Raw genomic sequence first — 17,053 nt, 5'->3', positions numbered from 1 at the left:
GCTTTATTGTATCAAGATTCAAAGAGCTAACACAAACCGTGTTGGATTTAGAGTTCCAAATTCATCTATCAATATAGGAGAAAACAGAGTGCAACCTAAACATTCAAACTGTTACTGCACACGAATGCTTCAAGCAATAAGAACGAAATTTGGTGAGTCAAGTGGGAATGGTTTACTGATCATACCTCCAAGAATCATCAAGATTGGGTGAAATAACATTTGCTGAGATTTCAGGAAACTCCTAGTTTTTTGGAAGCTAGGCAACCTCTTTCAGAGTAAAGTGGTTTTCATCAGTCTCTGCTTAGGGCTACTTGAATAGGAAACAAACAGCACAGACAGAACTTAGAACTGCTTTATAGAGTCAAGTTTCAAGGAGCTAACACAAACCGTGTTGGATTTAGAGTTCCAAATTCATCTATCAATATAGGAGAAAACAGAGTGAAACCTAAAAATTCAAACTGTTCCTGCAGAGGAATGCTTCAAGGTATAAGTACGAAATTTGGTGAGTCAAGTGGGAATGGTGCACTGATCATTACCTCCAAGTATCATCAGGATTGGGTGAAATAACATTTGCTGAGATTTCAGGAAACTCGTAGTTTTTTGGAAGCAAGGCAACCTCTTTCAGACGAAAGTGGTTTTTTTCAGGCTGTGCTTAGGTTTACTTGAATAGGAAACAAACTGTACAGTTAGAACTTAGAACTACTTTATTGTGTCAGTTTCAAGGAGCTAGCACAAACTGTGTTGGATTTAGAGTTCCAAATTCATCTATCAATATAGGAGAAAACAGAGTGAAACCTAAAAATTCAAACTGTTCCTGCAGAGGAATGCTTCAAGCTATAAGAACGAAATTTGGTGAGTCAACTGGGAATGGTGTACTGATCATTACCTCCCAGAATCATCAAGATTGGGTGAAATAACATTTGCTGAGATTTCAGGAAACTCCTAGTTTTTTGGAAGCTACGCAACCTCTTTCAGAGGAAAGTGGTTTTCATCAGTCTCTGATTAGGGCTACTTGAATAGGAAACAAACAGCACAGACAGAACTTAGAACTGCTTTATTGTGTCAAGTTTCAAGGAGCTAACACAAACCGTGTTGGATTTAGAGTTCCAAATTCATCTATCAATATAGGAGAAAACAGAGTGAAACCAAAAATTTCAAGCTGTTACTACAAACGAGTGCTTCAAGGTATAAGTACGAAATTTGGTGAGTCAAGTGGGAATGGTGCACTGATCATTACCTCCAAGTATCATCAGGATTGGGTGAAATAACTTTTGCTGAGATTTCAGGAAACTCGTAGTTTTTGGAAGCGAGGCAACCTCTTTCAGATGAAATTGGTTTTTTTCAGGCTGTGCTTAGGTTTACTTGAATAGGAAACAAACTGTACAGTTAGAACTTAGAACTACTTTATTGTGTCAGTTTCAAGGAGCTAGCACAAACCGTGTTGGATTTAGAGTTCCAAATTCATCTATCAATATAGGAGAAAACAGAGTGAAACCAAAAATTTCAAACTGTTACTACAAACTTGTGCTTCAAGGTATAAGAACGAAATTTGGTGAGTCACGTGGGAATGGTGTACTGATCATTACCTCCAAGTATCATCAAGATTGGGTGAAATAACATTTGCAGAGATTTCAGGAAAATCCTAGTTTTTTGGAAGCTAGTCAACCTCTTTCAGACGAAAGTGGTTTTCATCAGTCTCTGCTTAGGGCTACTTGAATAGGAAACAAACAGCACAGACAGAACTTAGAACTGCTTTATTGTGTCAAGTTTCAAGGAGCTAGCACAAACCGTGTTGGATTTAGAGTTCCAAATTCATCTATCAATATAGGAGAAAACAGAGTGAAACCTAAAAATTCAAACTGTTCCTGCAGAGGAATGCTTCAAGGTATAAGTACGAAATTTGGTGAGTCAAGTGGGAATGGTGCACTGATCATTACCTCCAAGTATCATCAAGATTGGGTGAAATAACATTTGCTGAGATTTCAGGAAACTCGTAGTTTTTTGGAAGCGAGGCAACCTCTTTCAGACGAAATTAGTTTTTTTTCAGGCTGTGCTTAGGTTTACTTGAATAGGAAACAAACTGTATGGTTAGAACTTAGAACAACTTTATTGTGTCAAGTTTCAAGGAGCTAGCACAAACTGTGTTGGATTTAGAGTTCCAAATTCATCTATCAATATAGGAGAAAACAGAGTGAAACCTAAAATTTCACACTGTTACTACAAACGAGTGCTTCAAGGTATAAGAACGAAATTTGGTGAGTCAAGTGGGAATGGTGTACTGATCATTACCTCCAAGTATCATCAAGATTGGGTGAAATAACATTTGCTGAGATTTCAGGAAACTCCTAGTTTTTGGGAAGCTAGGCAACCTCTTTCAGAGGAAAGTGGTTTTCATCAGTCTCTGCGTAGGGCTACTTCAATAGAAAACAAACAGTACAGACAGAATGTAGAACTGCTTTATTGTGTCAAGTTTCAAAGAGCTAACACAAACCGTGTTGGATTTAGAGTTCCAAATTCATCTCTCAATATAGGAGAAAACAGAGTGAAACCTAAAAATTCAAACTGTTTCTGCAAACGAATGCTTCAAGCTATAAGAACAAAATTTGGTGAATCAACTGGGAATGTTGTACTGATCATTACCTCCAAGACTCATCAAGATTCGGTGAAATAACATTTGCTGAGATTTCAGGAAACTCCTAGTTTTTTGGAAGCTAGGCAACCTCTTTCAGAGGAAAGTGGTTTTTATCAGTCTCTGCTTAGGGCTACTTGAATAGGAAACAAACAGCAAAGACAGAACTTAGAACTGCTTTATAGTGTCAAGTTTCAAGGAGCTAAGACAAACCATGTTGGATTTAGAGTTCCAAATTCATCTATCAATATAGGAGAAAACAGAGTGAAACCTAAAAATTCAAACTGTTCCTGCAGAGGAATGCTTCAAGCTATAAGAATGAAATTTGGTGAGTCAACTGGGAATGGTGTACTGATCATTACCTCCCAGAATCATCAAGATTGGGTGAAATAACATTTGCTGAGATTTCAGGAAACTCGTAGTTTTTCGGAAGCCAGGCAACCTCTTTCAGACGAAATTGGTTTTTTTCAGGCTGTGCTTAGGTTTACTTGAATAGGAAACAAACTGTTTATTTAGAACTTAGAACTACTTTATTGTGTCAAGTTTCAAGGAGCTAGCACAAACCGTGTTGGATTTAGAGTTCCAAATTCATCTATGAATATAGGAGAAAATAGAGTGAAACCTAAAAATTCAAACTGTTATTTTAAACGAATGCTTCAAGCTATAAGAACGAAATTTGGTGACCCAAGTGGGAATGGTGTACTGATCATTACCTCCAAGTATCATCAAGATTGGTGAAATAACATTTGCTCAGATTTCAGGAAAATCGTAGTTTTTTGGAAGCTAGGCAACCCCTTTCAGACGAAAGTGGTTTTCATCAGTCTCTGCTTTGGGCTACTTCAATAGCAAACAAACAGTACAGACAGAACTTAGAACTGCTTTATTGTGTCAAGATTCAAAGAGCTAACACAAACCGTGTTGGATTTAGAGTTCCAAATTCATCTATCAATATAGGAGAAAACAGAGTGAAACCTAAAAATTCAAACTGTTCCTGCAGAGGAATGCTTCAAGGTATAAGTACGAAATTTGGTGAGTCAAGTGGGAATGGTGCACTGATCATTACCTCTAAGTATCATCAGGATTGGGTGAAATAACATTTGCTGAGATTTCAGGAAACTCGTAGTTTTTTGGAAGCGCGGCAACCTCTTTCAGACGAAAGTGGTTTTTTTCAGGCTGTGCTTAGGTTTACTTGAATAGGAAACAAACTGTACAGTTAGAACTTAGAACTACTTTATTGTGTCAGTTTCAAGGAGCTAGCACAAACCGTGTTGGATTTAGAGTTCCAAATTCATCTATCAATATAGGAGAAAACAGAGTGAAACCTAAAAATTCAAACTGTTCCTGCAGAGGAATGCTTCAAGCTATAAGAATGAAATTTGGTGAGTCAACTGGGAATGGTGTACTGATCATTACCTCCCAGAATCATCAAGATTGGGTGAAATAACATTTGCTGAGATTTCAGGAAACTCCTAGTTTTTTGGAAGCTAGGCAACCTCTTTCAGAGGAAAGTGGTTTTCATCAGTCTCTGATTAGGGCTACTTGAATAGGAAAGAAACAAGAAAGACAGAACTTAGAACTGCTTTATTGTGTCAAGTTTCAAGGAGCTAACACAAACCGTGTTGGATTTAGAGTTCCAAATTCATCTATCAATATAGGAGAAAACAGAGTAAAACCTAAAAATTCAAACTGTTCCTGCAGAGGAATGCTTCAAGGTATAAGTACGAAATTTGGTGAGTCAAGTGGGAATGGTGCACTGATCATTACCTCCAAGTATCATCAGGATTGGGTGAAATAACATTTGCTGAGATTTCAGGAAACTCGTAGTTTTTGGAAGCGAGGCAACCTCTTTCAGACGAAATTGGTTTTTTACAGGCTGTGCTTAGGTTTACTTGAATAGGAAACAAACTGTACAGTTAGAACTTAGAACTACTTTATTGTGTCAGTTTCAAGGAGCTAGCACAAACCTTGTTGGATTTAGAGTTCCAAATTCATCTATCAATATAGGAGAAAACAGAGTGAAACCAAAAATTTCAAACTGTTACTACAAACGAGTGCTTCAAGGTATAAGAACGAAATTTGGTGAGTCAAGTGGGAATGGTGTACTGATCATTACCTCCAAGTATCATCAAGATTGGGTGAAATAACATTTGCTGAGATTTCAGGAAACTCCTAGTTTTTGGGAAGCTAGGCAACCTCTTTCAGAGGAAAGTGGTTTTCATCAGTCTCTGCGTAGGGCTACTTCAATAGAAAACAAACAGTACAGACAGAATGTAGAACTGCTTTATTGTGTCAAGTTTCAAAGAGCTAACACAAACCGTGTTGGATTTAGAGTTCCAAATTCATCTCTCAATATAGGAGAAAACAGAGTGAAACCTAAAAATTCAAACTGATCTGCAAACGAATGCTTCAAGCTATAAGAACAAAATTTGGTGAGTCAACTGGGAATGGTGTACTGATCATTACCTCCAAGACTCATCAAGATTGGGTGAAATAACATTTGCTGAGATTTCAGGAAACTCCTAGTTTTTTGGAAGCTAGGCAACCTCTTTCAGAGGAAAGTGGTTTTTATCAGTCTCTGCTTAGGGCTACTTGAATAGGAAACAAACAGCAAAGACAGAACTTAGAACTGCTTTATAGTGTCAAGTTTCAAGGAGCTAACACAAACCGTGTTGGATTTAGAGTTCCAAATTCATCTATCAATATTGGAGAAAACAGAGTGAAACCTAAAAATTCAAACGGTTCCTGCAGAGGAATGCTTCAAGCTATAAGAATAAAATTTGGTGAGTCAACTGGGAATGGTGTACTGATCATTACGTCCCAGAATCATCAAGATTGGGTTAAATAACATTTGCTGAGATTTCAGGAAACTCCTAGTTTTTTGGAAGCTAGGCAACCTCTTTCAGAGGAAAGTGGTTTTCATCAGTCTCTGATTAGGGCTACTTGAATAGGAAACAAACAGCACAGACAGAACTTAGAACTGCTTTATTGTGTCAAGTTTCAAGGAGCTAACACAAACCGTGTTGGATTTAGAGTTCCAAATTCATCTATCAATATAGGAGAAAACAGAGTGAAACCAAAAATTTCAAGCTGTTACTACAAACAAGTGCTTCAAGGTATAAGAACGAAATTTGGTGAGTCAAGTGGGAATGGTGTACTGATCATTACCTCCAAGTATCATCAAGATTGGGTGAAATAACATTTGCTGAGATTTCAGGAAACTCGTAGTTTTTTGGAAGCGAGGCAACCTCTTTCAGATGAAAGTGGTTTTTTTCAGGCTGTGCTTAGGTTTACTTGAATAGGAAACAAACTGTATATTTAGAACTTAGAACTACTTTATTGTGTCAAGTTTCAAGGAGCTAGCACAAACCGTGTTGGATTTAGAGTTCCAAATTCATCTATGAATATAGGAGAAAATAGAGTGAAACCTAAAAATTCAAACTGTTACTGTAAACGAATGCTTCAAGCTATAAGAACGAAATTTGGTGACCCAAGTGGGAATGGTGTACTGATCATTACCTCCAAGTATCATCAAGATTGGTGAAATAACATTTGCTCAGATTTCAGGAAACTCATAGTTTTTTGGAAGCTAGGCAACCCCTTTCAGACGAAAGTGGTTTTCATCAGTCTCTGCTTTGGGCTACTTCAATAGCAAACAAACAGTACAGACAGAACTTAGAAGTGCTTTATTGTATCAAGATTCAAAGAGCTAACAAAAACCGTGTTGGATTTAGAGTTCCAAATTCATCTATCAATATAGGAGAAAACAGAGTGAAACCTAAAAATTCAAACTGTTTCTGCAAACGAATGCTTCAAGCTATAAGAACAAAATTTGGTGAATCAACTGGGAATGGTGTACTGATCATTACCTCCAAGACTCATCAAGGTTGGGTGAAATAACATTTGCTGAGATTTCAGGAAACTCCTAGTTTTTTGGAAGCTAGGCAACCTCTTTCAGAGTAAAGTGGTTTTCATCAGTCTCTGCTTAGGGCTACTTGAATAGGAAACAAACAGCACAGACAGAACTTAGAACTACTTTATTGTGTCAGTTTCAAGGAGCTAGCACAAACTGTGTTGGATTTAGAGTTCCAAATTCATCTATCAATATAGGAGAAAACAGAGTGAAACCCAAAAATTCAAACTGTTCCTGCAGAGTAATGCTTCAAGCTATAAGAACGAAATTTGGTGAGTCAACTGGGAATGGTGTACTGATCATTACCTCCCAGAATCATCAAGATTGGGTGAAATAACATTTGCTGAGATTTCAGGAAACTCCTAGTTTTTTGGAAGCTAGGCAACCTCTTTCAGAGGAAAGTGGTTTTCATCAGTCTCTGATTAGGGCTACTTGAATAGGAAACAAACAGCACAGACAGAACTTAGAACTGCTTTATTGTGTCAAGTTTCAAGGAGCTAACACAAACCGTGTTGGATTTAGAGTTCCAAATTCATCTATCAATATAGGAGAAAACAGAGTGAAACCTAAAAATTCAAACTGTTCCTGCAGAGGAATGCTTCAAGGTATAAGTACGAAATTTGGTGAGTCAAGTGGGAATGGTGCACTGATCATTACCTCCAAGTATCATCAGGATTGGGTGAAATAACATTTGCTGAGATTTCAGGAAACTCGTAGTTTTTGGAAGCGAGGCAACCTCTTTCAGACGAAATTGGTTTTTTTCAGGCTGTGCTTAGGTTTACTTGAATAGCAAACAAACTGTACAGTTAGAACTTAGAACTACTTTATTGTGTCAGTTTCAAGGAGCTAGCACAAACCGTGTTGGATTTAGAGTTCCAAATTCATCTCTCTATATAGGAGAAAACAGAGTGAAACCTAAAAATTCAAACTGTTACTGCAGAGGAATGCTTCAAGCTATAAGAATTAAATTTGGTGAATCAAGTGGGAATGGTGTACTGATCATTACCTCCAAGTATCATCAAGATTGGGTGAAATAACATTTGCTGAGATTTCAGGAAAATCCTAGTTTTTTGGAAGCTAGTCAACCTCTTTCAGACGAAAGTGGTTTTCATCAGTCTCTGCTTAGGGCTACTTGAATAGGAAACAAACAGCACAGACAGAACTTAGAACTGCTTTATTGTGTCAAGTTTCAAGGAGCTAGCACAAACCGTGTTGGATTTAGAGTTCCAAATTCATCTATCAATATAGGAGAAAACAGAGTGAAACCTAAAAAGTCAAACTGTTACTGCAAACGAATGCTTCAAGCTATAAGAACGAAATTTGGTGAGCCAAGTGGGAATGGTGTACTGATCATTACCTCCAAGTATCATCAAGATTGGGTGAAATAACATTTTCTGAGATTTCAGAACTCCTACTTTTTGGAAGCTAGGCAACCCCTTGCAGACGAAAGTAATTTTTCTCAGGAGTTGCTTAGGGTTACTTGAATAGGAAACAAACTGTAGAGTTAGAACTAAGAACTACCTTATTGTGTCAAGTTTCAAGGAGCTATAACAAATCGTGTTGGATTTAGAGTTCCAAATTCATCTATCAATATAGGAGAAAACATAGTGAAACCTAAAAATTCAAACTGTTACTGCAGAGGAATGCTTCAAGCTATAAGAATGAAATTTGGTGAGTCAAGTTGGAATGTAGTACTGATCATTTCCGCCAAGCATCATCAAGATTGGGTGAAATAACATTTGCTGAGATTTCAGGAAACTCCTAGTTTTTTGGAAGCTAGTCAACCCCTTTCACACGAAATTGGTTTTTCTCAGGCTTGCTTAGGGTTATTTGAATAGGAAACAAACTGTATAGTTAGAACTTAGAACTACTTTATTGTGTCAGTTTCAAGGAGCTAACACAAACCATGTTGGATTTAGAGTTCCAAATTCATCTCTCAATATAGGAGAAAACAGAGTGAAACCTAAACATTAAAACTGTTTCTGCAAATGAATGCTTCAAGCTATAAGAACAAAATTTGGTGAGTCAAGTGGGAATGGTGTAGTGATCATTACCTCCAAGAATCATCAAGATTGGGTGAAATAACATTTGCTGAGATTTCAGGAAACTCCTCGTTTTTTGGAAGCTAGGCAACCTCTTTCAGAGTTAAGTGGTTTTCATCAGTCTCTGCTTAGGGCTACTTGAATAGGAAACAAACAGCACAGACAGAACTTAGAACTGCTTTATCGTGTCAAGTTTCATGGAGCTAACACAAACCGTGTTGGATTTAGAGTTCCAAATTCATCTATCAATATAGGAGAAAACAGAGTGAAACCTAAAAATTCAAACTGTTCTTGCAGAGGAATGCTTCAAGGTATAAGAACGAAATTTGGTGAGTCAAGTGGGAATGGTGTACTGATCATTACCTCCAAGTATCATCAAGATTGGGAGAAATAACATTTGCTGAGATTTCAGGACTCCTACTTTTTGGAAGCTAGGCAACCACTTTAAGACAAAAGTAATTTTTCTCAGGCGGTGCTTAGGGTTACTTGAATAGGAAACAAACTGTATAGTTAGAACTAAGAACTACCTTATTGTGTCAAGTTTCAAGGAGCTAACACAAACCGTGTTGGATTTAGAGTTCCAAATTCATCTATCAATATAGGAGAAAACATAGTGAAACCTAAAAACTCAAACTGTTACTGCAGAGGAATGCTTCAAGCTATAAGAACGATATTTGATGAGTCAAGTGGGAATGATGTACTGATCATTACCTCCAAGTATCATCAAGATTGGGTGAAATAACATTTGCTCAGATTTCAGGAAGCTCGTAGTTTTTTGGAAGCTAGGCAACCTCTTCCATACGAAAATGGTTTTTTTCAGGCTGTGCTTAGGGTTACTTGAATAGGAAACAAACTGTATAGTTAGAACTTAGAACTACTTTATTGTGTCAAGTTTCAAGGAGGTAGCACAAACCGTGTTGGATTTAGAGTTCCAAATTCATCTATGAATATAGGAGAAAACAGAGTGAAACCTAAAAATTCAAACTGTTACTGCAGAGGAATGCTTCAAGCTATAAGAACGAAATTTGGTGAGTCAAGTTGGAATGTAGAACTGATCATTACCTCCAAGTATCATCAAGATTGGGTGAAATAACATTTGCTGAGATTTCAGGAAACTCGTAGTTTTTTGGAAGCTAGGAAACCCCTTTCACATGAAATTGGTTTTTCTCAGGCTTGCTTATGGTTATTTGAATAGGAAACAAACTGTATAGTTAGAACTTAGAACTACTTTATTGTGTCAGTTTCAAGGAGCTAGCAAAAACCGTGTTGGATTTAGAGTTCCAAATTCATCTATCAATATAGGAGAAAACAGAGTGAAACCTAAAATTTCAAAGTGTTACTACAAATGAGTGCTGCAAGGTATAAGAACGAAATTTGGTGAGTCAAGTGGGAATGGTGTACTGATCATTACCTCCAAGTATCATCAAGATTGGGTGAAATAACATTTGCTGAGATTTCAGGACTCCTAGTTTTTTGGAAGCTAGTCAACCTCTTTCAGACGAAAGTGGTTTTCATCAGTCTCCACTTAGGGCTACTTGAATAGGAAACAAACAGTACAGACAGAATGTAGAACTGCTTTATTGTGTCAAGTTTCAAAGAGATAACACAAACCTGTTGGATTTAGAGTTCCAAATTAATCTCTCAATATAGGAGAAAACAGAGTGAAACCTAAAAATTCAAACTGTTTCTGCAAACGAGTGCTTCAAGCTATAAGAACGAAATTTGGTGAGTCAACTGGAAATGGTGCACTGATCATTACCTCCAAGAATCATCAAGATTGGGTGAAATAACATTTACTGAGATTTCAGGAAACTCCTCGTTTTTTGGAAGCTAGGCAACATCTTTCAGAGGTAAGTGGTTTTAATCAGTCTCTTCTTAGGGCTACTTGAATAGGAAACAAACAGCACAGACAGAACTTAGAACTGCTTTATTGTGTCAAGTTTCAAGGAGCTAGCACCAACCGTGTTGGATTTAGAGTTCCAAATTCATCTATCAATATAAGAGAAAACAGAGTGAAACCTAAAAAGTCAAACTGTTACTGCAAACGAATGCTTCAAGCTATAAGAACGAAATTTGGTGAGTCAAGTGGGAATGGTGGACTGATCATTACCTCCAAGTATCATCAAGAATGGGTGAAATAACATTTTCTGAGATTTCAGGACTCCTACTTTTTGGAACCTAGGCAACCCCTTTAAGACGAAAGTAATTTTTCTCAGGCGGTGCTTAGGGTTACTTGAATAGGAAACAAACTGTATAGTTAGAACTAAGAACTACCTTATTGTGTCAAGTTTCAAGGAGCTAACACAAACCATGTTGGATTTAGAGTTCCAAATTCATCTATCAATATAGGAGAAAACATAGTGAAACCTAAAAACTCAAACTGTTACTGCAGAGGAATGCTTCAAGCTATAAGAACAAAATTTGGTGAGTCAAGTGGGAATGGTGTACTGATCATTACCTCCAAGTATCATCAAGATTGGGTGAAATAACATTTGCTCAGATTTCGGGAAACTAGTAGTTTTTTGGAAGCTAGGCAACCTCTTCCATATGAAAATGGTTTTTTTCAAGCTGTGCTTAGGGTTACTAGAATAGGAAAAAAAACTGTATAGTTAGAACTTAGAACTACTTTATTGTGTCAAGTTTCAAGGAGCTAGCACAAACCGTGTTGGATTTAGAGTTCCAAATTCATCTATCAATATAGGAGAAAACAGAGTGAAACCTAAAAATTCAAACTGTTACTGCAAACGAATGCTTCAAGCTATAAGAACGAAATTTAGTGAGTCAAGTGGGAATGGTGTATTGATCATTACCTCAAAGTATCATCAAGATTGGGTGAAATAACATTTGCTGAGATTTCAGGAAACTCGTAGATTTTTGGAAGCTAGGCAACCCCTTTCAGAGGAAAGTGGTTTTCATCAGTCTCTGCGTAGGGGTACTAGAATAGGAAACAAAGAGTACAGACAGAACTTAGAACTGCTTTATTGTGTCAAGTTTCAAGGAGCTAACACAAACCAAGTTGGATTTAGAGTTCCAAATTCATCGATCAATATGGAAGAAAACAGAGTGAAACCTAAAAATTCAAACTGTTACTCCAGAGGAATGCTTCAAGCTATAAGAACGAAATTTGGTGAGTCAAGTGGGAATGGTGTACTGATCATTACCTCCAAGTATCATCAAGATTTGGTGAAATAATATTTGCTGAGATTTCAGGGAACTCCTAGTTTTTTGGAAGCTAGGAAACCCCTTTCAGACGAATTTGGTTTTCATCAGTCTCTGCTTAAAGCAACTTGAATAGGAAACAAACAGTACAGACAGAACTTAGTACTGCATTATTGTGTCACGTTTCAAGGAGCTAACACAAACCTTGTTGGATTTAGAGTTCCAAATTCATCTATCAATATAGGAGAAAACAGAGTGAAACCTAAAAACTCAAACTGTTCCTGCAGAGGAATGCTTCAAGGTATAAGAACGAAATTAGGTGAGTCAAGTGGGAATGGTGTACTGATCATTACCACCAAGTATCATCAGGATTGGGTGAAATAACATTTGCTGAGATTCAGGAAACTCGTAGTTTTTTGGAAGCTAGGCAACCCCTTTCTGATGAAAGTGGTTTTTCTCAGGCTGTGCTTAGGGTTATTTGAATAGGAAACAAACTGTACAGTTAGAACTTAGAACTGCTTTATTGTGTCAAGTTTCAAGGAGCATACACAAACCATGTTGGATTTAGAGTTCCAAATTCATCTATCAATATAGGAGAAAACAGAGTGAAACCTAAAAATTCAAACTGTCACTGCAGAGGAATGCTACAAGCTATAAGAACGAAATTTGGTGAGTCAAGTGGGAATGGTGTGCTGATCATTACCTCCAAGTATCATCAAGATTGGGTGAAATAACATTTGCTGAGATTTCAGGAAACTCTGATTTTTGGAAGCTAGGCAACCCATTTCAGATGAAAGTAGTTTTCATCAGTCTCTGCTTAGGGCTACTTGAATAGGAAACAAACAGGACAGACAGAACTTAGAACTGCTTTATTGCATCAAGTTTCAAGGAGCTAACACAAACCGTGTGGGATTTAGAGTTCCAAATTCATCTATCAATATAGGAGAAAACAGTGAAACCTAAAATTCAAACTGTTACTGCAAACAAATACTTCAATCTATAAGAATGAAATTTAGTGAGTCAAGTGGGAATGGTGTACTGATCATTACCTCTAAGTATCATCAAGATTGGGTGAAATAACATCTGCTGACATTTCAGGAAACACATAGTTTTTTGGAAGCTAGGAAACCACTTTCTGACGAATTTGGTTTTCGTCAGTCTCTGCTTAGGGCTACTTGAATAGGAAACAAACAGTGCAGACAGAACTTAGAACTGCTTTATTGTGTCAAGTTTCAAGGAGCTAACACAAACCGTGTTGGATTTAGAATTCCAAATTCATCTATCAATATAGGAGAAAACAGAGTGAAACCTAAAAATTCAAACTGTTACTGCACACGAATGCTTCAAGCTATAAGAACGAAATTTGGTGAGTCAAGTGGTAATGGTGTACTGATCATTACCTCCAAGTATCATCAAGATTGGGTGAAATAACTTTTGCTGAGATTTCAGGAAACTCGTAGTTTTTTGGAAGCTAGGCAACCCCATTCAGACTAAATTGGTTTTTCTCAGGCTGTGCTTAGGGTTACTTGAATAGAAAACAACATGTATAGTTAGAACTTAGAACTACTTTATTGTGTCAAGTTTCAAGGATCTAGCAGAAACCCTTTTGGATTTAGAGGTCCAAATTCATCTATCAATATAGGAGAAAAAGGAGTGAAACCTAAAAATTCAAACTGTTACTGTAAACGAATGCTTCAAGCTATAAGTACGAAATTTGGTGAGTCAAGTGGGAATGGTGTACTGATCATTACATATAGGTATCATCAAGATTGGGTGAAATAACATTTGCTGAGATTCAGGAAACTCGTAGTTTTTTGGAAGCTAGGCAACCTTTTTCAGATGAAAGTGGTTTTTCTCAGGCTGTGCTTAGGGTTATTTGAATAGGAAAGAAACTGTATAATTAGAACTTAGAACTTCTTTATTGTGTCAAGTTTCAAGGAGCTAGCACAAACCGTGTTGTATTTAGATTTCCAAATTCATCTATCAATATAGGGGAAAACAGAGTGAAACCTAAAAATTCAAACTGTTACTGCAGAGGAATGCTTCAAGGTATAAGAACGAAATTTGGTGAGTCAAGTTGGAATGGTGTACTGATCATTACCTCCAAGTATTATCAAGATTGGGTGAAATTACATTGGCTGAGATTTCAGGAAACTCTTAGTTTTTTGGAAGCTAGGTAACCCCATTCAGACGAAATTGGTTTTTCTCAGGCTGTGCTTAGGGTTACTTGAATAGGAAACGACCTGTATAGTTAGAACTTAGAACTACTTTATTGTGTCAAGTTTCAAGGCGCTAGCACAAACCCTTTTGGATTTAGAGGTCCAAATTCATCTATCAATATAGGAGAAAACAGAGTGAAACCTAAAAATTCAAACTGTTACTGTAAATGAATGCTTCAAGCTATAAGAAAAAAATTTGGTGAGTCAAGTGGGAATGGTGTACTGATCATTACATCCAAGTATCATCAAGATTGGGTGAAATAACATTTGCTGAGATTTCAGGAAACTCGTAGTTTTTTGGAGCTAGGCAACCCCTTTCAGATGAAAGTGGTTTTTCTCAGACTGTGCTTAGGGTTATTTGAATAGGAAACGAACTGTATAGTTAGAACTTAGAACTGCTTTATTGTGTCAAGTGTCAAGGAGCTAGCACAAACCGTGTTGGATTTAGAATTCCAAATTCATGTATCATATCGGAGAAAACAGAGTGAAACCTAAAAATTCAAAGAGTTACTGCAAACGAATGCTTCAAGCTATAAGAACGAAATTTGGTGAGTCAAGTGGGAATGGTGTACTGATCATTACCTCCAAGTATCACCAAGATTGGGTGAAATAACATTTGCTGAGATTTTAGGAAACTCGTAGTTTTTTGGAAGCTAGGCAACCCCTTTTAGATGAAAGTGGTTTTTCTCAGGCTGTGCTTAGGGTTACTTGAATAGGAAACAAACTGTATAGTTAGAACTTAGAACTGCTTTATTGAGTCAAGTTTCAAGGAGCTAGCACAAACCATGTTGGATTTAGAGTTCCAAATTCATCTATCAATATATGAGAAAACAGAGTGAAACCTAAAAATTCAAACTGTTACTGTAAACGAATGCTTCAAGCTATAATTACGAAATTTGGTGAGTCAAGTGGGAATGGTGTACTGATCATTACATATAGGTATCATCAAGATTGGGTGAAATAACATTTGCTGAGATTCAGGAAACTCTTAGTTTTTTGGAAGCTAGGCAACCTTTTTCAGATGAAAGTGGTTTTTCTCAGGCTGTGCTTAGGGTTATTTGAATAGGAAACAAACTGTATAGTTAGAACTTAGAACTGCTTTATTGTGTCAAGTTTCAAGGAGCTAGCACAAACCGTGTTGTATTTAGATTTCCAAATTCATCTATCAATATAGGGGAAAACAGAGTGAAACCTAAAAATTCAAACTGTTACTGCAGAGGAATGCTTCAAGCTATAAGAACGAAATTTGGTGAGTCAAGTGGGAAAGGTGTACTGATCATTACCTCCAAGTATCATCAAGATTGGGTGAAATGACATTTACTGAGATTTCATGAAACTCGTAGTTTTTTGGAAGCCAGGCAACCCCTTTCAGAAGAATTTGGTTTTCATCAGTCTCTGCTTAGGGCTACTTGAATAGGAAACAAACAGTACAGACAGAACATAGAACTGCTTTATTGTGTCACGTTTCAAGGAGCTAACACAAACCGTGTTGGATTTAGAGTTCCAAATTCATCGATCAATATGGGAGAAAACAGAGTGAAACCGAAAAATTCAAACTGTTACTGCAAACGAATGCTTCAAGCTATAAGAATGAAATTTTGTGAGTCAAGTGGAAATGGTGTACTGATCATTACCTCCAAGTATCATCAAGATTGGGTGAAATAACATTTGCTGAGATTTTAGGAAACTCTTAGTTTTTTGGAAGCTAGGCAACCCCTTTCAGAGAAACTTGGTTTTCATCAGTCTCTACTTAGGGCAACTTGAATAAGAAACAAACAGTACAGACAGAACTTAGAACTGCTTTATTGTGTCAAGTTTCAAGGAGCTAACACAAACCATGTTTGATTTAGAGTTCCAAATTCATCTATCAATATAGAAGAAAACAGAGTGAAACCTAAAAATTCACACAGTTCCAGCAGAGGAATGCTTCAAGCTATAAGTACGAAATTTGGTGAGTCAAGTGGGAATGGTGTACTGATCATTACATATAGGTATCACCAAGATTGGGTGAAATAACATTTGCTGAGATTCAGGAAACTCGTAGTTTTTTGGAAGCTAGGCAACCTATTTCAGATTAAAGTGGTTTTTCTCAGGTTGTGCTTAGGGTTATTTGAATAGGAAACAAACTGTATAGTTAGAACTTAGAACTGCTTTATTTTGTCAAGTTTCAAGGAGCTAGCACAAACCGTGTTCTATTTAGATTTCCAAATTCATCTATCAATATAGGAGAAAAGAGAGTGAAACCTTAAAATTCAAACTGTTACTGCAGAGGAATGCTTCAAGGTATAAGAACGAAATTTGGTGAGTCAAGTGGGAATGGTGTACTGATCATTACCTCCAAGTATCATCAAGATTGGGTGAAATAGCATTTGCTGAGATTTCAGGAAACTCCTAGTTTTTTGGAAGCTAGGCAACCCCATTCAGACGAAATTGGTTTTTCTCAGGCTGTGCTTAGGGTTACTTGAATAGGAAACAAACTGTATAGATAGAACTTAGAACTACTTTATTGTGTCAAGTTTCAAGGAGCTAGCACAAACCGTGTTGGATTTAGAGTTCGAAAGTCATCTATCAATATAGGAGAAAACAGAGTGCAACCTAAAAATTCAAACTGTTACTGCAAACGAATGCTTCAAGCTATAAGAACAAAATTTGGTGAGTCAAGTGGCAATGGTGTACTGATCATTACCTCCAAGTATCACCAAGATTGGGTGAAATAACATTTGCTGAGATTTCAGCAAACTCTTAGTTTTTTGGAAGCTAGGCAACCTCTTTCAGACGCAAGTGGTTTTCATCAGTCTCTGCTTAGGGCTACTTGAATAGGAAACAAACAGTACAGACAGAACATAGAACTGCTTTATTGTGTCAAGTTTCAAAAAGCTAAGACAAACCGTGTTGGATTTAGAGTTCCAAATTCATCTATCAATATAGGAGAAAACAGAGTGAAACCTAAAAATTCATACTTTTACTGCAAACGAATGCTTCAAGGTATAAGAACGAAATTTGGTGAGTCAAGTGGGAATGGTGTACTGATCATTACCTCCAAGTATCATCAAGATTGAGTGAAATAACATTTGCTGAGATTTCAGGAAACTCG

This window comes from Spermophilus citellus, assembly GCF_964194105.1.
Source record: "Spermophilus citellus genome assembly, chromosome: 18".
NCBI lineage: Eukaryota > Metazoa > Chordata > Mammalia > Rodentia > Sciuridae > Spermophilus > Spermophilus citellus.
Note: the sequence above shows the minus strand (reverse complement) of the source record.